This window comes from Anolis carolinensis, unplaced genomic scaffold, assembly GCF_035594765.1.
Source record: "Anolis carolinensis isolate JA03-04 unplaced genomic scaffold, rAnoCar3.1.pri scaffold_8, whole genome shotgun sequence".
Taxonomy (NCBI): domain Eukaryota; kingdom Metazoa; phylum Chordata; class Lepidosauria; order Squamata; family Dactyloidae; genus Anolis; species Anolis carolinensis.
In genome coordinates, this window is record NW_026943819.1 from 17,829,390 (window position 1) to 17,855,162 (window position 25,773).

At 39.5% G+C, this 25,773-nt stretch overlaps 1 protein-coding gene and 1 long non-coding RNA gene across 9 annotated transcripts in view; one reads left to right on the top strand and one right to left on the bottom strand.

Annotated features, from left to right (window-relative positions):
• Positions 1–1,027: 1,027 nt before the first annotated feature.
• Positions 1,028–25,773, top strand: part of st3gal4 (ST3 beta-galactoside alpha-2,3-sialyltransferase 4) — a 148,890-nt gene continuing 124,144 nt past the window's right edge. For 2 of the 8 annotated variants that reach the window (XM_062960884.1, XM_062960883.1), the window contains exon 1: positions 1,030–1,249. The gene's annotated coding sequence lies outside the window, so the exon portion shown is untranslated. Of the gene's footprint in view, positions 1,250–25,773 lie in introns of all 8 variants that reach the window. The other 6 variants (XM_062960885.1, XM_008118244.3, XM_062960877.1 and 3 more) reach the window with 5 other exon arrangements.
• LOC103280174 (uncharacterized) lies at positions 19,588–21,541 on the bottom strand. Its single transcript, XR_010000384.1, has 3 exons — positions 21,454–21,541; positions 21,155–21,289; positions 19,588–20,258 (listed from the first exon to the last, which is right to left on the bottom strand). It is a non-coding gene; the product is annotated as an uncharacterized LOC103280174 (long non-coding RNA).

Genomic DNA, 25,773 nt, shown 5'->3' on the forward strand with positions numbered 1-25,773 from the left:
ATGGTACCTAAGAGTGCTAGATATAAAAAACATGGACATTTTGACACAAATAGTATCACTGAATAACACAAAAAGGCAAAGGACAGACTGGTGTAAAATGGAGCGATATCTAGAAAAAATAAACAGTGAAATGAATAAATAAATAAATAAAAATATTATTAGAACATTAGACAACAGGGAGAAACAATAACCCAAGGCCAGTGGAAACATAATCTTCAACGCTGGAAAAGGAACAGATAGGAAGAAAACTGGACCTGCTAAGCAGAGGATCTGGAAGACGCTACTAAAGACGTTTTTGTTGGGGGATGGTGTGTTTTCTTTTTTTTATTATTATTTTTTTCCTTTTCTTTTTTCTTTTTTTTTTCTCCTAGGGAACACTTCTTTGACTTTCCTTTTCATACTTAGTCTATCTTACATAATGTGTTCCACCACTTTTAATGTACAGTAGAGTCTCACTTATCCAACATTCACTTATCCAACATTCTGGATTATCCAACGCATTTTTGTAGTCAATGTTTTCAATATATCATGATATTTTGGTGCAAAATTCGTAAATACAGTAATTACTATGTAGCATTACTGCATATTGAACTACTTTTTCTGCCACATTTGTTGCTTACATGATGTTTTGGTGCTTAATTTGTAAAATTATAACCTAATTTGATGTTTAATAGGCTTTTCCTTAATGCCTCCTTATTATCCAACATATCCGCTTATCCAACGTTCCGCTGGCCTGTTTATGTTGGATAAGTGAGACTCTACTGTATTAACAAAAGCATAAATAATGTTTTTAAAAAAAGATAAATATAATAATAACATATAATGATAATAAAATATAATATTACTAATACAGTAATTAATAATAATGATAATAAAGCTCTAGTGTGGACCCTTGAACTGCATTGTATGTGTCAAGACATATGGCAGTGTAGATCCAGCCAGAGTATTATCATTGCGGATGGGGCTGTCCATAACCCCTCTGTTTCCCCCTCCCCTTGGTTCCTCGGTGCGCATGCGTGTCCGAGGCGGGGGCGGGCCCACTGGCCCCTCCCAACGCTAACTTGAGCCGGGGATTCTCCTTTTGCAGCCTGACCCCCCTTCCCTTTCTTCCCTCCTTATTTTCTTCCTTTGCTGCTGCTGCAAGACGCCCCTCTGCACTCACACACTCTCCCTTCCACTCGCTGTCTCTGCAACAAGACCAGAGGTGGATGCGCTCTCGTGCAACCCCATTTGCCGACGCCAACGGAGGGTGAGTTGCTCTGCAGTCTGGATTTTTGGGTTGCCTTTTTTTTGGGAAGCCTTTTCCAATCTCCTCCTGGGTCTCAACTTGTAGCTCCTTTGTGTCTCGCGCTCTCCTCCCTCTCCAGCCCTTCCTTAGGCTTCGCTGTGTCTCCTATCCGAACCTACAGGGAGGAAAATCCAAGCCCAGGCTCCAGGCTTGGCATCAGCTGGCCCTGATTAGGCAGGAAAAGGCCCCCTCCCCTCCTCTCCCCATGCATCCTTCCCAATTCTTCCTCCCACTTTGCCCTTGGTTTTCCAAAATGCTCCTGCTTCCCTCTTCCCCTGATTTTCTTCCATTGCTGAGAACTAGAGTTGGAAGACATCACCAAGGGCTATCCAGTCCAATCCCTTGGCCACTCTGGAAAGGAGGAAACTACAGGAAAGGAGATTCCACCTGAACATCAGGAAGAACTTCCTCACAGTGAGAAAGGCTGTTCGACAGTGGAACTCTCTCCCCGGGGCCGTGGTGGAGGCTCCTTCCTTGGAGGCTTTTAAGCAGAGGCTGGATGGCCATCTGTCGGGGGTGCTTTGAATGCGATTTCCTGCTTCTTAGCAGGGGGTTGGACTAGATGGCCCATGTAGTCTCTTCCAACTCTACTATTCTATGATTCTGGAACATACAGTAGAGTCTCACTTATCCAAGCCTTGCTTATCCAAGTTTCTGGATTATCCAAGCCATTTCTGTAGTCAATGTTTCAATATATCATGATATTTTGGTGCTAAATTCATAAATACAGTAATTATAACATAACTTTACTGCGTATTAAACAGCTTTTTCTGTCAAATTTGTTGTAAAACATGATGTTTTGGTGCTTAATTTGTAAAATCATAACCTAATTTGATGTTTAATAGGCTTTTCCTTAATTCCTCCTTATTATCCAAGATATTCGCTTATCCAAGCTTCTGCCGACCCGTTTAGCTTGGATAAGTGAGACTCTACTGTATATTCAAAGCACTCCCAACAGATGGCCCGACATTTGGCTTCAAAAGGAAGGAGACTCCCCTCACACTCGGCACAGTCTAACATCTCTTACACTCTTTTAAGTGGAGGGCCGATTCACAGTCCCTCAGACTGTTGAGGGGCTGGACTAGGATGAAATAGTCCAAAATTAGGATTGTTGTTGTTGTGTGCCTTCAAGTCATTTCAGACTTAGGTCAACCCTTAGTCTAAAGTTTAGGACAGAGGCCAGGTCAATGACCTTGGAGGGCCGCATCAGGCTCATGGGCGTTAGTTTGGGGACCCCTGACCTAGATGATCTCAAAACCATAGGTAAGCAAAGAGACCTCCAAAGACTATCTAGATGGTCTCATAAGACCATATGTAAGGAAAGGAACCCTCAAAGGCCATCTAGAGGATCTCATCAGACCACCAGAAGACTATAGATAAGGAAGGAGACCCTCAAAGGCTATCTAGGTGGTTTCATAAGACCATAGGTAAGGAAAGGAACCCTCAAAGGCCATCTAGATGATCTCATCAGACCACCAGAAGACCATAGATAAGGAAAGGGACCCTCAAAGGCTATCTAGATGGTTTCATAAGACCATAGGTAAGGAAAGGGACCCTCAAAGGCCATATAGGTGTTCCCATAAGGCCATCAGAAGACCATAGATAAGGAAAGAGACCTCAAAGATCTGGAGAACAAGTCCTATGAAGAGTGGCTGAAAGAGCTGGGCATGTTTAGCCTGCAGAAGAGAAGGCTGAGAGGAGACATGATACCCATGTATAAAATATGTGAGGGAAAGTCATAGGGAGGAGGGAGCAAACTTGTTTTCTGCTGCTCTGGAGACTAGACGTGGAACAATGGCTTCAAACTACAGGAAAGGAGATTCCACCTGAACATCAGGAAGAACTTCCTCACTGTGAGAGCTGTTTGGCAGTGAAACTCTCTCCCCCGGACTGTGGTGGAGGCTCCTTCTTTGGAGGCTTTTAAGCAGAGGCTAGATGGCCATCTGTTGGGGTTGCTTTGAATGTAATTTCCTGCGTCCTAGCAGGGGGTTGGACTGGATGGCCTGTGAGGTCTCTTCCAACTCTTTGATTCTAAGTGGGGAAGGTGCTGGCAGCAAACAAACCCCTGGAGTTCTCAGCTTTGACTTTCCTGATTGTGGAGTGAATGGTTGCTCTCAATTGGGCACCATAGTTTTGTGTGTGTGGGAAGAGGTCCCATGTTCTATTCCAGACTGAAGAGATCCTGTATAGACCTCTTGCTGATCAGAATTGTTTTTGCCTTGCCCAAAGTTCATGCCTTCCAGAAGTACAGGCTGTGTCCAAGTTACAAACATCTGATTTACTAACTGCTCTATAGTTAAGAATGGGGCTGGGTTGGATGGCCTTTGGAGGTCCCTTCCAAATCTGTTACTATATCTAATATACACACACATACACACATATATACAAACACACATATACATACATACATACCATGTTTCCCTAATTTTTGCTCCCAAAGATGCTCTAGGTCTTATTTTCAGGGGATGTCTTATTTTTCCATGAAGAAGAATTCACATTTATTGTTGAACAAAAAAATGAACATTTATTATACACTGTATAGTAGTTGTCATCATAAACCAGCATAACCAGACAAACTGTGAATCCTATAAAGAATTTCTTGTTACTACCAATATTTCCATGTACAACACTTTCTGGTACGTACATTTACCGATCCTGCATGCTCTGGTGTTCTGTTCGTTGGGCATGCTTCCAAACAAAAACTTTGCTAGGTCTTACTTTCAGGGGAAGCCTTATATTTAGCAATTCAGCAAAATCTCTACTAGGTCTTATTTTCTGGGAATGTCTTATTTTATAGGGGAAACCGGGTACATACAGGCTACCGGCAAGTTACAAACAGCTGACTTATAGTTAAGAACTGGGGTGAGAACACCGAAAGTGAGAGAAATCTATCCCTCAGAAGGGAAGTCCACTCCTGAAAGAGTTATCATGGGGAAAGGGGGTCTCAAGTGAAGCTCCTCAGGGAGATAGGGTGGGGAACAAGCAAAGTATTATTATTTATTTCCAATTTTTGTTTCCACATCAAGCCACATTTTCCAAAATCCAATTCTCACAGGGACAGAACGCGAGGTGAAATCTTCTGAACAGGGGCACAGGCAGCAAAATGAACACTGCAGGAGTGTTAACCCTTCCCCGTGCTATCCAAAGCTATCTCGCTCTCTGTGTATAGTTGGACTTACACTTAAAAATGTATCTGTTCTGAGTTACATACAAACCTACAGAACCTCTCTTGTTCGTAACGTGGGGACTGCCTGTAACAGCATTCCATGCCGGGTGAGGATTTTGGAAGTTGTAGTGAACACGTTGCCTGGGGAGCTTCAGATTAGGCAGGGATGGTGTACTGTACAGCGGTGCTTCTCAGCCTGGGGGCCTCGGGATGCTTTACAGTTCCCTTCCCAGATGACTTTGAGCCTTGGCCATGCTTGGCTGCGGCTCCTGAGAATTGGAGCTGGAAATGTCTGGAGGGCCAGAGGCTGAGTGTAACGCAAAGCTCCCTGGATCAATTCTCCGGCAGCTTATAAGGCAGTGCCTCTTTCTCCTCTGCCGCCGGTGTGTCTTCCTATCTGATCCTGCTTGGGATCCACCTCCAGACGCGTCTCCTTCTCTCCCAGACCTGCCTTGCTTCCGAACTCTCCAGGTCGGCCTCCCTTGGCAGGCTTTCAAGGGGCTGGTTTGTGTGTGAGAAAGGCAGGCATCTATGGCAGTTGCTTCCCATCCTGGGAAAAGGTGGATCCTTTGCAAATTGTCAGAAAGTACAGTACTCTGCCTCAGTTTTACAGGGCAACGGTTTGCCATTGTTTTAACCCTGGAAATGTTGGATGTGTGTGTACCTAGGTTTGCATGTGAGCTTTCTCCAACATAACACTGTTTGACTATAACTGAGAGACCACCTCAACAAAGACCAACTGTGGTTATTCAAACGCCGTGCTTCAGTTCTACAATATTTCAGCAGAATGATAATATGTCGCTATTTTAATCCCAAACTTGCTCATAGACAGATGGATAGATATTTTTTGGAAGTCTGATCTTCTCCAATGTGCCACTCTGTGAATGAATGGGACTGTACCTAAGAGTTCACTTTCTCTGTTATTGATGCTGGAAGTCATGCAAAGAGGTCTTTCTGATGGAGCACAAGGCTCCGAAATCTCAGTGCATTTGGTGTGGTAGCACCATACAAAGTGTAATACTCTGATATTAGACATGCTTAGACAATTTGTGTGTTTAGGCACATGTTGTGAAAGCCTTCCTAGTATCTGCATCAACTATATATTTTAAGGGAAATCTCTTGCTGACCAGATTCTTCTTGATGTTGATGTTAATGCTGAGCTTCTTTATTGGCACAAAAGCTTGGAGTTGTCCTACTGGATTTTGCTCTTCCTTTAAACTATATATTTGCAGTTTGTTGGGACCACTTGACTAATAATTAGGGAAACATTTTTATTTTATTTTTTATTTACAGCATTTATATTCCGCCCTTCTCACCCCGAAGGGGACTCAGGGCGGATCACATTACACATATAGGCAAACATTCAATGCCTTTTAACATAGAACAAAGACAAGACAAACATAGGCTCGAACTCATGACCTCCTGGTCAGAGTGATTCATTTCAGCTGGTTACAGCTGGCTTGCTCTCCAGCCTGCGCCACAGCCCGAGCCCATTGCCATTGCATTCATTTTATAGCTATGTCTTTATTTTGAAGGCCGATGACTTATTTTTAAGAGTCGAGGTTTAGATGCTTTTATTTTACTCTGTTTAATAGTCATATCTTCATTGGAGGGCATGTCCGTTGGCTTGCTGAGTTTGAGACCAAACTGATCATTGACGTTATAGATGAGGGGAGAGGAAAGAAATAATGGGAGATGTGTGGTTTCTGTGGGATGCATTGGGGAAATAGCAACTTGGGGGGCTTTTGTAGTTTGTGCAATCATTCAAGAAAATAAATGCAAGAGATGGAAAGAATGAAGAGCTGTTCCTTGGAGACTTTTTTAACTGGTGGAGAGGGGAGGATTTATGGTCTGATATTGCTCTGTGATGTAGGTAGCTCATTACTTGCAGCCATTCGTCTTCTGCTTTCCTCAGTGCTTGCCACCCATAAAAGACGAGTGTCTTTAGTGCTGCTTGGAATTAAGTTTTCAAATTCTCCTTCTGTGTCTCTGAGTCTCGGTTTGACCCAGAACTGGGTGTCATTGTGCTATGGGTCGCTCTTTGTGAAATAGTTGGAAAAAAGTGCCTCTTTGTGAATATAAAGTTCAGTTCTTTCAAGGCCAGCAAGTGCAATTGCCAGTCAAGCTGCACCTGCGGCATAGTTTGCAGTGGAGCAGGAAGTGTGGAGATCTGTGCTATACAGTTGGGTTCAAAGACTATCAAGGAGAAAGTAAAGATCTGTGGCTTCCGCTCATGTAAATGTGTATGTCCAGATGCTGACAGAGTACAGTCCTCAGTGGATAGCAGTCTATTTCCAACCATGATTCAAAACATTCTTTATGGCCTTTAAAGGTGCACGACTTGAGCCAGACTCTGAACAATTATATCTGCTTCTGTGGATCTGACCAACTTTTCAGATCTTTTAGGGTAGTAAGCCTTGTCTCCAACCCACCATCATCAAAGATGGGTTTGGTGAGAAAGGAGGAGGGAGAAAGGTTTTTAGGTGGCTCATCCGAGGTTGTGAAAATTGTCCCTCGATAGTCTGTCTCTGCTTCTTTTTCTGCTGTAGTGACAGTATTGGTGAAAATCTTGATTGCAATTAACTTTGCTATATATTCCTTTGTAAAATATTAACATATTTTCCACATTTGAATGAATTAGTTGTTTATTGTACCATCCATAGACTGACATCAAATAATATACAGCCTTTAAAAGTACAACAAGCACTTTCCAATAGAAACATTAAAACTTATTCTGTTTACTGGCTCTTTAAAATTACAGTAGCAGTGACATGATAACAATAACAATGTCTGATTTGTATCATCCCAAACTATTTCCATTTCTAGCCTCTGCTGTGTTGCCCACATTTAGCAATTATATGATGCATGCTTTCCTGTTTTTATGAAGGAATCACACCCCAAAATAGAGATTTGCAGGGTTTTTTTTTTGCAATTTTGTTTAGTCTATATAAAAGAAAAAGATTTCCAGCCCTCCGATAAGGAGCAAGCTTCCTGCCCTCAAATAATGAACATCTCTTATAATAAGGGACACCTGGCAACTTGCTTCACCTGCAGGCAAAGACCTCTTTGTTTAGGCAAGACATTGGCTCATAGTTTACTATGGCAGAAAGAGATTTTAATGTGTTTTAAAATCTCTTTCTGCCATATATATTTTTTCTGTCTTTTAAATTTTCAGTTTTTAAGAAAATAGTTTATTTTAATGAAGGAATTTAATGAAATAATTTGCAGCCCATCTTTCTCTCAGTACTGGACTCAAAGCAAGTCATATCAGATTAGAAACAAAAGTACGGTTAAACCCTATCTGCTAACATTTTTTTAAAAATGAATTAACCAACATCTGATGACCTACATTTTGCAGCCGGTGATTTGCATAGCACTACAGCAGACAGATACCATAGTGTGGATTAGAAATTGGTATTTGGTGGCCATCTGAACTGTAACTCCCAGCATTCTGCACCATTGGCCGTGCTGTGTTAGAGTTGCAGTCCAAGAACATCTGGGACTTCAAATGCTTTCTTGGCATAGATCCTCTTGGCCCGTTTGTGTACGGTATTGCCCATATTTCAGATTGCAGTAGATTGACCTCACTATGCTGGTTTGGGATTAAACCTGGGAACATGTTCATCAGTCATACTCCAGTCTTGCTCTACTTGGAAATCTACCTAAAGTTTCTGTTGTTGGATAAAAACAGGAAAGAGCAACTGTGTCCTTTCAGATGGTCTCAGAGTGCAGTACCCATTAGCCTGAAATAACATGTTGATCCAATTCGATGTTCACTGTATAGCAACAGTATTTATTGATTCCATTTCATTTAAATCTTACTCCCCTCCCCACCAATAGGCGACTCAAATATGTTTCTTCCCCATGAAAAACTGAGCCACAGGGGAAAAATAACTGTTTGGTCCATATGGATGTATTCATGGTAATTCCTAAACCAGATTAGTAGGATTTTGGGATATGGGTCACTTTGGGAGGAACGTTGGAATCCCAGAATTTGAAGACATCGAAAACACTTTGATTGATCTCTCTGAGCCAGAAAATGTTTCACTTTTCCAAATGACCTTTATCCTAGTAGTGTAATATATAGTAATCAAATAGTATTTATTTATTTGAATTAAAGATTAGTGTCAGGTTGTTTATGTGGCACACATTTTGGCACTGAAGACGGTTTGGATATGATATAAAGAATAATCAGCGTAAAAGCCAAATTGGTAAGGAAAGCAGATAATTTGGACTTGGATAAATACCATTAAGGTATTCCTGCATCATCCTGTTAAAAATATTTAAAATAATTTGGACTTTATCTTACATTGAAGTAGAGAATAATATAATAATAATAATAATAATAATAATAATAATAATAATAATAATAATAATAAAAACTTTATTTATACCCTGCCACCATCTCCCCAACGGGGACTCGGGGCGGCTTACATGGGGCCATGCCCAAAACAATACAATATAAACAGCATATAAAAGAACAACACATCACAACACAATAAGCAATACAATAAATAATAATATCCATTACAAAATAAATCAAGGAAACAATGAAAAACAAGGGCGGACCACATGAACATTAAGTTAAAACTCGGGGTGAGAGAGACATAAGAATAAAAAACTACAGCGAACAGGGAAGAATAAAAATAATAAAAACTACAGAGAAGCAAACTCTGAGTAGGTGTTCCTTTTTAAAAAAATCTGATGCTTCGAGAATTTTAGAATTTGCTTCACGCTATATTGAATACGATGACATATAACATTTGGTCCAATTTTGAGTCAGCTCCTCAATCCCTGCCTCTGAATTCTATGGTATGTGCGCAGCATGGCAGAGACTGAGAAATAATACATTTCCCCCCTTGCTGATCTATTTTTCATTTGCTTTTGTTGGATTGTACTGTCTTAATGGTCTAAATACCCTAAAGGCATCAGAATCTGTCTGGTCTTGGAAGCTATTTATTTATTTAGTGTATTTATATCCTGCTGTTTAACCACAAAGGCTCCCAGATAAGCTTGTAAACGGTTAATTTGACAGTTTCCTGCTCTCCAGCTTGTAATCTAAATAAGACGTGACACACAAGGAAAAGAGAATTGCAGAGAGGCAGGGAATGAAGTCTCAGAGATATTGCCTCAGCTTCTCTTCCACCATGGCCAGGGCTATGGCAGTTGCGATGGAAGGACTTTTCATCTGCTTCTGGATCTATATATGTTGGAGCTGTGTCTGTCTCTTGTCTCTCTTTAGTCTGGGCCAGGGGTCCCCAAACTAAGGCCCGGGGGCCGGATGCGGCCCTCCAAGGTCATTTACCTGGCCCCCGCCCTCATTTATAATATAATATTTTTATATCAGTTTTAATAATATAATATATTGTATATACATATGATATTGATAATAATATCATTTTATACAATATAATACTAATAATAATACCATATAATAATATTAATTATATGTTATATATTACATATAATATTACAGTATAGTGGTATAGTTCAATATAGTAATATATAATGCTAATATTTTGCTATGCTAATAATATAATATATTGTATGTACATACAGCTGCTCTGAGTTCCCTTCGGGGTGAGAAGGGTGGGATTTATTTATTTCGTGTCAAAAGCATTGCATAACAAATACATTTAAAAATGATGGAAAAAAAAATAGAGGAAATCACAAACAACTAAATAGTTTTAGACCAGAAACGGGCAACAGCAACCGCAGGGTGGGATATAAATGTAGTAAATAAATGTAGTAAATAAATAAATAAATAAATAATTTTGGACTTAGGCTTGCCCAAAGTCTGGATTGATTTGAAGACACAAAACAACAACAATCCTAATTAACCTGACTATCTCATTGGTCAGAAGAAGGCCCACACTTCCTATTGAAATCCTGATAGGTTTATGTTGGTTAAAATTATTTTCATTTTTAAATATTGTATTGGTCTTTCATTGTTATTGTTGTTGTTTTGCACTACAAATAAGACATGTGCAGTGTGCATAGGAATTTGTTAGTTTTTTTTTTTCAAATGATAATTCGGCCCCTCAACAGTCTGAAGGATTGTGGACTGGTCCTCTGCTTTAAAAGTTTGAGGACCCCTGGTCTGGGCAGTGACAGTTGGGATAGATGGAGGACCTTTCATATACTTCTGAGTCCAGGCATGATGGAGCTATGTCTGCCTCCTCTCCTTCTGTGGTGCATTTGGGCTGGAGAGAAGATATTTCATCTGCTTCTGGATCTACGCATGTTGGCTGTGTCTGCCTCGTCTTCGCTGCTTTTAGTCAGAGCTAGAGAGAAGATCTTTCATCTACTTCTGGATTTAGACATGTTGGAGCTGTGTCTGCCTCTTCTCTCTGAAGCCTGGGCAGTGGCAATTTGTGGTTTCACCATAAATCAACAAGTGATTTGAAGGCATGCATACACACGCACACACACACTGTCTCAATGTGAAATTACTCTGGAGCTAGAGTGTTACTGACACCTGTTCATACAGGTTGATTACTTTCCCGCTTTTCCTTGTCTCAGAAGCCACGGGCAACAATTGTACTGCTGCTAGCTGCTCCGATCTTTCCTGCTTTCACATATTCAGCGATACGTTAGCATTGTTTATCATGGGCCACTGATCTTTATGCATTAGGCAATTATCTGGTAATGGGAACCACGCCAAGAGGCGATAAACTTATCACAAGCTTATCATAAGCAAGCAGCAGAAACAGTTAGGATAGTTCTTTACTTAAGCTGTTTATGTTACAATATGGGTTATTTATTCTGTCTTTTGTACTAGAAAGGAAAGTTTCATTATAAAATTGACTCTGTTTTTTAGATATGGATTTTGTTAGATGAAGGTAAATAATACAGTAGAGTCTCACTTATCCAACATAAACGGGCCAGCAGAACATTGGATAAGCGAATATGTTGTATAATAAGGAGGGATTAAGGAGAAGCCTATTAAACATCAAATTAGGTTATGATTTTACAAATTAAGCACCAAAACATCATGTTAGACAACACATTTGACAGAAAAAGTAGTTCAATATGCAGTAATGAAACATAGTAATTACTGTATTTATGAATTTAGCACCAAAATATCACGATGTATTGAAAACATTGACTACAAAAATATGTTGGATAATCCAGAACGTTGGATAAGCGAGTGTTGGATAAGTGAGACTCTACTGTATGACATTTTAATTAGTGACTTTTTATATGTACTCTGTATATTATGTTTCTGTATGCTGCACTGTGAGAACCTATAGCTATAAACAATAAAGTTGATGTGTTCTCAGAGGCTTTTATGGCCGGAATCACTGGGTTACTGTGAGTTTTTCGGGCTGTATGGCAATGTTCCCGAAGTATTCTCTCCTGATTTTTCACCCACATCTATGGCAGGCATCCTCAGAGTTTGTGAGATCTGTTGGAAACTAAGCAAGTGGGGTTTATATATAAGTAGAGGTGTTTGCTGGCCCTGATTTTTTCTTGTCTGGAATTCCCCAGTTTTTTTGAATGATGTTCTTTTTTTACTTTCCTTATTATAGAGGTTTAAAAAAAATGGGAATTCCAGACAAGAAACAATCAGGACCGGTTAATACTTCCCAATAAAGGATTCCCCCAGACTTTGAAGCTGCAAGGCTTTTCAATGCTAATCAAGATGGTCAATTACATTCACACTTGCCTCTTACAGACAAGGAGTTCTTTCTCCCACTCTGAACACTTTCCACAGATATATCAACCTCACTGGCCTACTTTCCAAAAGACCTCACAACCTCTGAGGATGCCTACCATAGATGTGGGTGAAACGTCAGGAGAGAATGCTTCTGGAACATGCCTATACAGCCCGGAAAACTCACTGCAACCCAACAATAAAGTTACCTAAAAGTATTACAACCACACATTGGTAACTGATTATTGCAGCTGTTAATATAATCATTGGCTACTATTCTCCCATCTTCTCCAAGGATAATGATATTGGGATGAGAAGATGAAATTAAAACAAAAGAGCCCAAGTTGTTCATTTCAATATTGTGAGTCTTTGGTCACTGAAAGAATATAGATATAATTATTTCCTTCTGGAGTCTACATAGCTATTCCTATCTGAGTTGTTAAGTTTGGCAATCGCAGACCAACTTGGGTCCTTCTATTAGGTAATAGGCTAATTTTTAATATCACTTTGCATTAGTGCCTATCAAAATATTTAAACCAAATGGAGGAAAATGAATATAATTACATTTCCATTTCTCAGTGGTTGAACACCATCCAAAAGCCAAAGGACATAGCTAGAATATTCAAACTATATTCAGTACATCTAATCTACAATCCAGGAAATGCTCCTTTCACATGCAGCTCTCATTCCTGTTTGCCCTATTTATAGCCTGCCTTGCTGCACAGGAAATCCAGAGTGACTAGAAAGATTAAAACACATCTTTTCTGGAACAGCAAAATGCTTTCAAACATATATTTCTTTTTTCTTTTTTTTTTTTAAAGTGCCGCACATGATCTCATCTTAGTCTCAACAGTTTAAAATATTCATTTTTTTCTGCTCAAGGCTGTGACAGTTCTTTCTTTATAGATCATGTTTTTCTAATACATGAATATGCCGCTTTGGAGAACCATGTTGGAGATCTCAGACCCCATTGAGAGGCCTTGCTCCACCCATGTGATTGAATTTATTGTGCTGCCAGTGGCAAAATATCGGCTTTTAAAATGGCAAATATTGTTTCTCCTTTTTTGGAAGGCAACCGGGTTTCTAAAGTATTCTCAAAGTGTTCTGTACTGTAATGCTAATGTTTTGATCCTCCTGTCACAAAACAACCTATACTTCAGGGACCATACATAGTCGTGCTTATTTATTTATCGTGTCAGAAGTGAACCAAGGGTACAAGTTGTAATGTATTTGAAAACACAAAGTTATAAAAAACATGGCATTATACTTAATGTCCTTTGACCAGTAGCTGGCCACTTGGAGTGCCTCTGGTGTTGCTATAAGAAGATGTGCATGTGGCAGGACTCAGACTGCATTGTAGTAGTAGATGGTCTGTGGTTTTCTCTTCTCCACACCCGCATGTCACGGACTCCACTTTGTAGCCCCATTTCTTAAGGTAGGCTCTGCATCTCATGGTCCCAGAGCGCAGTCTGTTCAGTGCCTTCCAAGTCACCCAATCTTCTGTGTGCCCAGGAGGGAATTTTTCATCCGACGTCAGCCACTGATTGAGGTTCCAGGTTTTAGCTTGCCACTTTTGGACTCTCGCTTGCTGAGGTATTCCTGCGAGCATCTCTGTAGATCTTAGAAAACTATTTCTTGATTTAAGGTGTTGGCGTGCTGGCTGATATCCAAATGGGATGGGCTGGAGATGTCAGTGCTTTGATTCTTTCATTACTGGCTGCTACTTCCTGGCGATGTCAGATGGTGCAATGCCAACTAAACAGTATAATTTCTCCAGTGGTGTGGGGCATAGACATCCTGTGATAATGCGGCATCTCATTAAAAGCCACATCCACTGTTTTAACGTGGTGAGATGTATTCCACACTGGACATGCGTATTCAGCAGCAGAGTAGCAAAGCACAAGGGCAGATGTCTTCACTCTGTCTGGTTGTGATACCCAGGTTGTGCCAGTCAGATTTCGTATTTATTGATATTCAAGCGGTGCTTCTTGTAAGTCAGAGCACGGTCCAGGGTAACTCCCAAGTATTTTGGTGTGCAATGCTCCAGTGGGATTCCTTTCCAGGTGATCCTCAGAACTCGAGATGCTTGTCTGTTCTTAAGGTCAAAAGCACACGTCTGAGTTTTGGATGGATTAGGGATTAGCTGGTTTTCCCTGTAATAGGCAGTAAGAGCACCTAAAGCTGCAGAGAGCTTCTGTTCAACCATTTCAAAGCTCCCTGCTTGGGCAATGGTTGCATGTTGCAAATCACTTCTGGTTGTGAGAGAATCAGCAATAATAATAATAATAATAATAATAATAATAATAATAATAATAATAATAATAATAACTTTATTTTTATACCCCGCCCCATCTCCCCGAAGGGACTCGGGGCGGCTTACATGGGGCCTTGCCCGATAAAACAATCAAATCAATAACACAGCAATAAAACAATTATCCCAATAAAAACATCAATATCAGTAAAAACAATCGTTAAAATCAACATGAGGCATACAATATTAAAACAGGAGACTAATTCATAGAACCCAGGCAAAGTGCAGAATGTGCCAAAATGGGAAAGGTAGTCTACAAAGACGTTGCCCAGGGGACGCCCGGATGTGTTAAGACCCAGCTGGGAGGCTTCTCTCATGTCCCCCAGTTGTGCTTAAGATTGACGCTTTATAATTCATACCCAAAGCACTTATGATACTTTCCTTAAACATTTTGGTTAATGCATGGATGATACTGTTTTGGTTATGCAAAGATCCATTACAGAGGTGACCTGCTTCATGTTCTCTCTTTTTCCTTATGGGCTGAGAAATCACATCAAATTCCTTTTTTTTTTTGGAAATAACATTATCACTTAGAAATAGCATCTGCTCTGTTTTTCTTCTGCAGTACTTATGTGTGTTCCCATCTCTTGTTTTCATAGACATGAGGAATCAACCTGTTACAATATTTTGGCACTTTGTGACACTTGAAGACTAATCCTGTTCCCTCCTCTTAGTTGTTCCGAGTTGCCTGAATGCTTCCCCTGCTTTTTCCTCTAAGAAGCCTGTCAGATCGGTTAGGTGGGGGGAATTATTTCTCAGGTTTTGTGCATTTGTGTCTTGCTGTTCAGACTAATGATCTGAAATGCTGGAACTGAAATCAACGGCAAAAAGCTGCGGACTAAAATAGCGGATTGAAATAGCCTTCCAATGGCCTTATTATTTAATATTGCTTCTTCTTTCTGTGGGTTAGCAGGAGAGGTGAAGCCACAGGACATTTTGTGAATGGAGCCAGTGTGGTGCTGTGACTTGAATGCTGGACTAGGGGTGCATCTATACTGTATAATTAATGCAGTTTGACATCACTTTAACTGCCCTGGCTCAATGCTATGGAATCCTGGGAGTTGTAGTTTGGCTACGTCTTTAGTCTTCTCTGCCCAAGAGTCCTGGTGCCTCACCAGACTACAACTCCCAGGATTCCATAGCATTGAGCCAGGGCAGTTAAAGTGATGTCAAACTGCATTAATTATACAGTATAGATGCACCCCTAGTCCAGCATTCAAGTCACAGCACCACACTGGTTCCATTCACAAAATGTCCTGTGGATTCACCTCTCCTGCTAACCCACAGAAAGAAGAAGCAATATTAAATAATAAGGCCATTGGAAGGCTATTTCAATCCGCTATTTTAGTCCGCAGCTTTTTTTTTTGCCGTTGATTTCAGTTCCAGCATTTCAGATCATTAGTCTGAACAGCAAGACACAAATGCACAAAACCTGAGAAATAATTCCCCCCACCTAACCGATTTGACAGGCTTCTTAGAGGAAAAAGCAGGGGAAGTGGTGTCAAACTGCATCAGTTCTACAATATAGATGCAGCCTAGGTCTCGGGGAGACCAGTATTTGAAACCCGTGATTAGCCATGGACACCTTCTTGGACAAGTCACATTCTCTCAGCCTTAAGGGAAGCTCATGGCAAACCTTCTTTGAACAAGTCTTGGCAGGAAAACCCTATAACAGGTTTTCATTGGGGTTGACGCAAGTCTGAAATGACTTCAAGGTACAGAACAGTCCTAACTGATATTATGGTGCCAGGGCTCCATGACAGCATTGGAAAGAACAGAGAAAGAATTCTAACACTGACTATTCAGATGTTGTCAAGTTCTTCCTTTTCTTATCATAGAACCCATTTCTTTCTTTCTGCCCATGCTGCTTGTGCTTCCGCTTAGGAAGTGATGACTCATTTTGATGTTAAGCAACCAGCCTGATGAAGAAATACCCTTTCTTTTCAAAGAAAACAGACTGAGAAAAACCAACTGTTGGGGTCAGAGAACTAAAAGTTGCCACCCTGAGCGTTCCTCCTCTGTACTTCACCTAAATGGTACCAAATACTTGGAAATACTCATGTTTAGTCAGTTGCACATATATGGGAAACGAAACAATTACGTCAGGTAAGTCTTGTGTAAGTGGCCTCATATAACTCCAGCATAAAAAAGAAAAAAGGAAGGAAGGAAATACAGCATCATCTTTAAGGCAAACTGACCTTTATTTCACATGGAATTTCATGGATATACACCTAGTTTTTTTGGATGCAAGTCTTTTTTGGATTAAAGTCTCAGGCATAAAGCATATGTATACAACTTGTGTAGGATAGAATGCAATAATTTAAAAATGTTTATGTCTTGATAATGTAATTTTAGTGTGTTGTTTAACTTGGTATTAAGGTCTCATTATTATTTGGTGTTGATGTTTAATATGCTATTTTTCAATTTATGGTATGTCTTGCTTATTAAATGATTATATTGTATGGCATTGAATACTGCCATTATATGTTGTTGGCTGCCCTGCGTCCCCATTGGGGAGATAGGGCAGGATACAAATAAAATTGTTGTTGTTGTTGTTGTTATTATTATATCCTTTTTTATTTTATTTTATTTTTTTGATGCAAACGTACAAACTTAAACGGGAGAATAACATAGGGGAAACAGTGAGGGTAACTTGGGGGAATGGAAAGAAAAGGGGGAAGGAATAGGGATTAGGAAAAAAGGGGGAAGGGAAATAGGAATAAGTTTATACAAGCAATTCTTCCTCTAAATAAATCAATTTAAAATTACTGTTAGTGTCCCGGTCCTTCTTTTATTTTGGTTTCTTCTTTTGTTTTAAAATACATGTCCACTTTTTCCCAATTAGTCATTTTAACGGGTTTACCTCTTGATTCTTTCATATAAAAAGTTAGTTGATCCATGTCTCTGATTTCTTTCACCTTCTCTACCCAAAGTTCTAAATTAGGGATCTGTGCAAGTTTCCATTTTTTAGCCAGTACTATTGTGGCAGCTGTTGTTGTATATGTAAATAGTTTATCATCATTTAAGTCCCAATTTAATGAAGGGTCTAGAATGCCTAATAAATAGGATTCCGGTTTCATAAGGAATTTCATATTCAATATTTTTTGAATTTCTTCATGGATATTTTTCCAAAATTTTTGTATTCTCGGACACAACCACCAGAGATGGTAAAAAGATCCCTCCTGAGACTTACATTTCCAACAAATATTTGAATAATTTTTATACATAGATCTCAACTTTTTTGGAGTCATATACCATCTGTGGAAGATTTTTAACCAATTTTCTTTTAGGTCCCAAGCATAGGTATAGTTGATTTTTTTTTCTTCCAGACTAATTCCCATTCTGAAAAATTAATAGATCGACCAATGTTTCTAGCCCATTATTATTATTATTGTTATTATTATTATATATTATTATTATTATATCAAGAAGATACATATCAGGATCCTTGCTTTCCATTTGCAACCAACTCGAAGAAGCAGTATGCCGATAGGGACATGGATTTCCACCACAGTGCCATGTTTCCTGGCAATCTCAAATATATCATTGCTGTAACAGGAAACATGCTTAATCTTGTTCTCCATATAGTATTCTGGTTTTCCCCCTTCATGCTGGCCCTGGGTTGCCTGTGGAAAAGACTTTACAAACCATCTGACTTGGCTTCAGAATCCAACTCCTCTGTCAAAAAATAAAATTAATTGTCCAGGGGTGTGTTATTTTGGCTGTTTAATCTGAGGCTTTTCTTTGTAAGGATATTTTAGAAAGTTCATTGACTTGTGGCACTTCCAGGAATTGATGGGAGTCTATCTTGCAGCCCCCTCTGCCCTTTCTGGTCAGCTCATTAATCCTCCGGACTTCTACACATTCCAGATATATTCCCCTCCTCTGATAGGATAAGGAGAAAGTATTCCGAAGGGTCATGTTTACATATTAAAAGAACTTCCTCTGCAAATTTCATTGTGTTCTGATACTGGATAACACTGAATATCCTCCTTCTGGTTCCTTTTCTCCACCCTTCCTCTTGATAGATTTAATTTCCCAGAGAAAGTTTTCACGCTACACTTGGGTTCAAAGGAAAGTTCATTGCCCTGCAGTGTTCCTTGAGGTTCAGTCAGTAAAGAGTGAATGTTGTGTGGATGGTGTAACTCTTTGCCAGGGATGGATAAATGTTTTATGGATTACAACTCCCCAAAAATACCTCATCTAAACTGCCCTTTGAAACTGCATTGTATGGTCAGTGTAGGCTCATATAGTGCAGTTAAGCTGCATTGTGTGAGTCTACACTGACCATACTATGACATTTCAAATTGCATTATATGGCAATGTAGATTCAGCCTTAGCGTTGACCATGATTTGTGAGATTTCTTGGAGTTGAAGTCCAAAGATCTAAAAAAAATTCTAATTTAGACCAGGCATGGGCAAACTTTGGCCCTCCAGGTGTTTTGGACTTCAACTTCCACAATTCCTAACAGCCTACCAGCTGAATAGACATTCATTCCCTGTGAACATTCCCACTTTGGATTTTGTTTTTGTTTGGGCCTCTAACTCCCAGAATCCCATTGATCATACTGGCTACTCTTTCTGGGAGTCCAAGCTACAGTAGAGTCTCACTTGTCCAACACTCACTTATCCAATGTTTTGGATTATCCAACACATTTTTGTAGTCAATGTTTTCAAAACATGATATTTTGGTGCTAAATTCGTAAATACAGTAATTACTACATAGCATTACTGCTTATTGAACTACTTTTTCTGTCAAATTTTTGTATAACATGATGTTTTGGTGCTTAATTTGTAAAATCATAACCTAATTTGATGTTTAATAGGCTTTTCCTTAATGCCTCCTTATTATCCAACATATTCGTTTATCCAACATTCTGCCGACCCGTTTATGTTGGATAAGTGAGACTCTACTGTATCTGGACGATCTGAATTAACAAAATAGTTCATTGTCCCCTTCGGTTTCCATTATAATGAATTTCGTCAATGTCTGTTCAATAGCAAGTCTCTGGTTCAGATATACTTTTTGCCATGAACTTGTTGTGATAGTCTTTGGCATGCCCGTACACCATCTGCAAAATGAGGATATTAATAATGTAAGAGAACAACAGCAGGTGGAGAAACAAAACACAAATAACCCAAAAGGGAGAAGTATGGTCCAGCTGGAGGTTGACAGAAGTAATTTATTATAGTGCAGGGTTCTTCTTTTAAAGTAAAATTGCCCAAGATGTTTGGTTTGTTGATCCTCTTTAGGTACAAACAGCGTTGGATGTCTTTTCATGCTACATCAGTCGGAACAACTGATTATAAAAACATACATAGTGTGCTTCTATAGTTTTTGCCTGAACCCCAGATATTTAGCAATACTTGCCTATGAACAAATCTTCCTACTTTGTATTATGCATGGACAATATCTACAGGCATGTTGTTTTGCATCTGACACTTTCTCAGCCTTGGAGGATCACTTATGATTGAAGAGTGATCCCAGTGCAATATATGGCCAAGACACTTTCTTGCCTACAACAAGGAACAAAGGGGCTCCCTTTCTCCATGTTGTGCACTGGAAGGTAATAGATACCCACAAATACAGTAATATGCTTTAGTAATGTTCAGTCAACAGGTATAAAGTATAAACTCATATAGGATAAAATACAATATGTTCAGAATTCACAATTGTAATAAACACAATTCATACATCAACAATGACTGTCTAGCTCAACAGTGTACATTCTATATATAATTGTTCACTTATTCAATCAGTTAGTTGAGCTGAAGAGCAAGTAGATCACAGTAGATCACGACCGGTTTCGACTAGGTCTTCTTCAGGTGAATTAATCTGGGAAAATTATAATGAATTAACAAAAGCATAAAACATATCTACATAAATGTCATTATAAATTTGACATGGAAACTTACAATAGTACATTCATATGTATACCCTTTATGTTCCTCTTCCTAGTTGTGTTTTTATGTCTTTTTTTCTTTTTTTCTAGGGTGGGTCTAAATGAAAGGAACAAACAGTGGCTATAACATAATTTAAAGTTTTTAGGTTTCAATTAAGAAGGTTATATCTTATTAATATACTCACAGTGTCCATGGATTTATATGTTCATGAGATACTCTGCTGGCTCTTGGTTAATTCTTATAGCGAGTATAGAATGTTATTTGATAACCTCACAATATAATGGGTAGTTTTGTCATCAGGTGGGGTGATTTCAGGTGGCAGTTATTTATTTAAAGCAATATTTATTTAAAGCAAAATCTGGAAGGTGTCCAGATTGTCATGGGATAGCAGCCTCTTAGCATATGAGGAAGACTATCTAGTTGAGTGGTTCTCAACCTATGGGTCCTCAGATATTTTGGCCTTCAACTCCCAGAAATCCTAACAGCTGGTAAATTGACTGGGATTTCTGGGAGTTGTAGGCCAAAACATCTGGGGACCGACAGGTTGAGAACCACTGATCTAGTTAGAGGTGTTCAAGGAAAGGCTACACCTAGAGCCCAGGGATTGCCTTCATAGCCTTTCAGAACTTGTTGCCTTGGGCAATTGCCTTGCTTTGCCCAAGCCTTGTGCCAATGTGCCAACTGAGCTTTCATTGTGCCAGCCTTTGCTGCACAGCTGACAAGTAGATGACTTGGGCAAGTGACTTTGCTTTTAGTCAGAGAGAATCAGCCTCGTTCTTGCCCTGGCAAACATTCAACAAGTCCCAAGACATAACTTGCCCAGCTTACCCGAGTGCTGAGGCTGACATAATGCCGAAAGGAAGCTCTCTCTCATCATGGGATAGTCACGTTGTGATGCTCTTCACCAAGTCGAGCGAGGCCTGCCTTTCCCCTTGATCTTCTTCCAACTGCAGGCCTTCTTGTCTGTGGAAGAAGGCAAAAGAGCAGAGGAATAACTTCTCATGCTGTCAGAGACTTGCCTCCTTTGTGCCAGAAAATAAATAAAAAAGAATGATAGCTTGTCTAGGAATAGATGGCAGTCTGCCATGGGAGCTTCGGTTCCAAGACAGTCATATTTCCCTAACTACCTGGCCGGCTGGTTTTGCAGGAGGAACAGGAGAATCTAGATATCAAGCGGGGATTGTGTCTGCTGTAGGTTCGAGAGACAGACTTGAAGCTGCAAGCAGAGATAAGTCCTTTAAACCATTAGGGCTGTTTTTACACTGTTCAGATAAGGTTTTTTTTCCGTGTCAGGAGCGACTTGAGAAACTGCAAGTTGCTTCTGGCGTGAGAGAACTGGCCATCTGCAAGGATGTTGCCCAGGGGACACCCAGATGTTTGATGTTTTATCATCCTTGTGGGAGGCTTCTCTCATGTCCCCACATGAGGAGCTGGAGCTGACAGAGGGAGCTCATCCTCACTCTGCCCGGATTCAAATCAGCAACCTTCAGGTCAGCAACCCAACCTTCAGGTTATCAGTCCTGCCGGCACAAGGGGTGAACCCATTGCAGCAATGAAGGCTCCTTCAGATAAGTTAATGTAATGACTTTGGCTGTTGGAAGCCTCCTTTAAACTTGTTTCCAAGCCCTATTTGTGTTCCATTCTTGACTATATTTTGATAGACTATTAGAATCCCCCTTCTGTGTTGGTTTGACCAGTTGGACCATTTGAAGTTATCCTTTACTGTCCTTTTTAATATTTCATTTCATTTGTTCAGATGCATGTCTCACTGTTGAGTGTGGCTAACAGCAGTAGTACAAATCAAATACAGTAGAGTCTCACTAATCCAAGCCTCGCTTATCCAAGCCTCTGGATAATCCAAGCCATTTTTGTAGTCAATGTTTTCAATATATCATGATATTTTGGTGCTAAATTCGTAAATACAGTAATTACATCATAACATTACTGCGTATTGAACTACCCTTTCTGTCCAATTTGTTGTATAACAGGATGTTTTGGTGCTTAATTTGTAAAATCATAACCTAATTTGATGTTTAATAGGCTTTTCCTTAATCCCTCCTTATTATCCAAGTTATTCGCTTATCCAAGCTTCTGCCGGCCCGTTTAGCTTGGATAAGTGAGACTCTACTGTATAACCAAGTGCAGTACAACAGCAATAGAATATAGAGTAAGGGATTAAATTAAATCAGAATTGATCCCCTAAAATCCCTTTAAAGCTACCTATTAACATTAATTACAATGTATTTTCCATTTCGTAAACATATTTTGTGATTTTTTTGTCTCTCTCCTCCATTCATACTTTTTTGTTTTACTGGGGTATAAAATTACACCCAGTCTCCTCTATGAGCCAATTCCGTTTATCCCTGCAATCATAAATTTTCTAAGTAGCACTCAGCATAAACACATTTTTCATGTAGTGCTCTTGTTATTAACTGTCTGCTTTTGCCAGTAAACCTGATGAGTAACCAATTACAAGAAACTAAATAATGTGTTCTGTATGTATAAGAGAGAGAGAGGAGCCTGGATTTTGAGGGGCGAGAGGGTTGTGTAACAGAAAGCAATGACAGCCTTCCAATGACAGATTGCCTCTCTAGCGGGATTTGCAACCTGCAAGGCTGAATGCTAGGGATACTGCTAATGAAACTAGATTTACTACTGATGGATTATTGAGGCTGTCTAATACAAAAGCGTCTCCTGAGAGATTTGATGAGGTGTTTCTATCTAGACTTCAATGAGTTTTTTCCCTTTTTCCTTTTCTTCTTTGTACATTGCAGGGAGAGAATACAAATGTGTGTATTTTGGTAGAGCGATCTACATTCAGAATTACTTGTTGTTTAGTTGAAGAAAATCAAGTATTGTGCAAAATTCATTCCAGCTCTTAATTCTGGTCTCTCTGAACATGAAATTCCCCACTAAAAGGCAAAGCTCTCAAGGCTTTCTTTTTTTAACTGGTAGCAAACCTCTACCAGAGACAAGAATCCGAATGGATGCCTGAGAAGTACAGCAGAGTCTCACTTATCCAACATAAACGGGCCAGCAGAATGTTGGATAAGCGAATATGTTGGATAATAAGGAGGCATTAAGGAAAAGCCTATTAAACATCAAATTAGGTTATGATTTTACAAATGAAGCACCAAAACATCATGTTAGACAACAAATTTTGCAGAAAAAGTAGTTCAATATGCAGTAATGCTATGTAGTAATTACTGTATTTACGAATTGAGCACCAAAATATCACGATATATTGAAAACATTGACTACAAAAATGCATTGGATAATCCAGAACGTTGGATAAGTGAGACTCTACTGTACTCCAAAACAGGGTTTTTATGAGGTTTTTATGAGGGTTTTCATTCCCAAAGGCTCCAAGTAGGAGCACTGATGCAGAATGCAGAGTTTTTGATATACAGTAGAGTCTCACTTATCCAACACTTGCTTATCCAACGTTCTGGATTATTCAACGCATTTTTGAGTCAATGTTTTCAATACATCGTGATATTTTGGTGCTAAATTCGTAAATAATGTAATTACTACATAGCATTACTGCATATTGAACTACTTTTTCTGTCAAATTTGTTGTATAACATGATGTTTTCGTGCTTAATTTGTAAAATCATAACCTAATTTGATGTGTAATAGACCTTTCCTTAATCCCTCCTTATTATCCAACATATTTGCTTATCCAATGTTCTGCTGGCCCGTTTATGTTGGATAAGTGAGACTCTACTGTATATGAAGGAACGATGGAGACCTGCTATAGGAGATGACGAACTCTGCTGGCTGTCCTTTCCAACAAAGTTCTAAGTCTCTAGCCTTTAAACTTCTTTCAAACTAAAACCTCTCAGGAGATGTCCCATGATATATTACTGCTGTGTGGACCGTATCTATTTCTAATCAAGCAAAACTAGTTTCGAAGATGTGGCAGTTTCTGGGAGGGTCCACCCAATGTGTTTTGTTTTCTTGAGCATCTGCTCCACACGTATTTGATACTCAGAAGCAAAGAGGACTGCCAGTTGGATGTAATGTGAATGATGGGATGGTGTCTGCATCTGCAGGGAGAATGCTAGTTGGAGGGCTGGTGCTTGTCAGATTGAATAGCTCTGTTGTATGGGTTTGGGGAATTGGGATGGGAAAAGACAGATGTTTTTTCTGTTTCATTTCTAGAAACTGATATACATCAGATCAGGAATTCAGTTTGGTTGGCAGGAGGACTCTTGGCGCTCTGGAACTGGTGATAACAGGAAGTGAACCTGTGTCTTCTGTATGTACTTGACAAGTATTTTTCACTCTGAAATGAATGGATTCACTGCTCTGCATTGGTTTGGTACTTCATGGAGCCCATCCAAAGCAGCATTGTAGCAGATTGTGTAAATGGAGAATATAAGTGTGTGATGGTGTGTATTGAACCAGTCCGTGTTGTGTTGCACAATGTATACAAGATGAGTCCCATGATTCCCTGTTTGCATGTACAGTAGATTCTCACTTATCCAAGCTAAATGGGCCGGCAGAAGCTTGGATAAGCGAATATCTTGGATAATAAGGAGAGATTAAGGAAAAGCCTATTAAACATCAAATTAGGTTATGATTTTACAAATTAAGCACCAAAACGTCATGTTATACAACAAATTTGACAGAAAAAGTAGTTCAATGCGCAGTAATGTTATGTTGTAATTACTGTATTTATGAATTTAGCACCAAAATATCACGATATATTGAAAACATTGACTACAAAAATGGCTTGGATTATTCAGAAGCTTGGATAAGCGAGGCTTGGATAAGTGAGACTCTACTGTACTTTCCTTATACTAGTCCCATGAATTGCATAGTTTTCTACGGCGAGGATGCCACAGAGCCTATTCAGCCAGTTCCTTCCTCTGAAATCTCACCCAAAGTCCCTGGTATTCATTGGTGGTGTAGAATAGCTACAGCTCTGTGAAAAATGAAAAGTTCTTCTTTCTGTGGGTCAAAACTGATTTTGTACAAAAAGAAAGATGCATTCAGAATAGCGCCAGTGAATACAGAAAATAAAAATGCCTTGTAATTCCCAGGGCACATTGGACAATAGTTTCATTCTTTCTCTTTTTCCAGAATGGTTATCTCAGGACCCAGAGATGCCAAGAGAAGGCAGGATCATTAAAGCTTGCAGAAATCATGATTGAGTGAATGCTCTTATTAGGATTGCTAAAATGCTTCCAAAAGTTGCAAACATTTGAGTTCATTATCAGATGGTACAAACGTTTGAGAATTGGGAGGAGAAAGAAAAATTTCAAAAATCTACCAAGCTGTAACATCCATTCTACCTGCAGCCAGACAGCCTTCCAAGATGAAGATTGTAGACTCATTAAAGAAGAGGGATATAAAAAGATCAGGAGCCCAAATGTCCTACTGTGATTTCTCTTTAACTGCCATGGTTACATCTGATCTCCTGCTTGATTAGACTAAAAGTG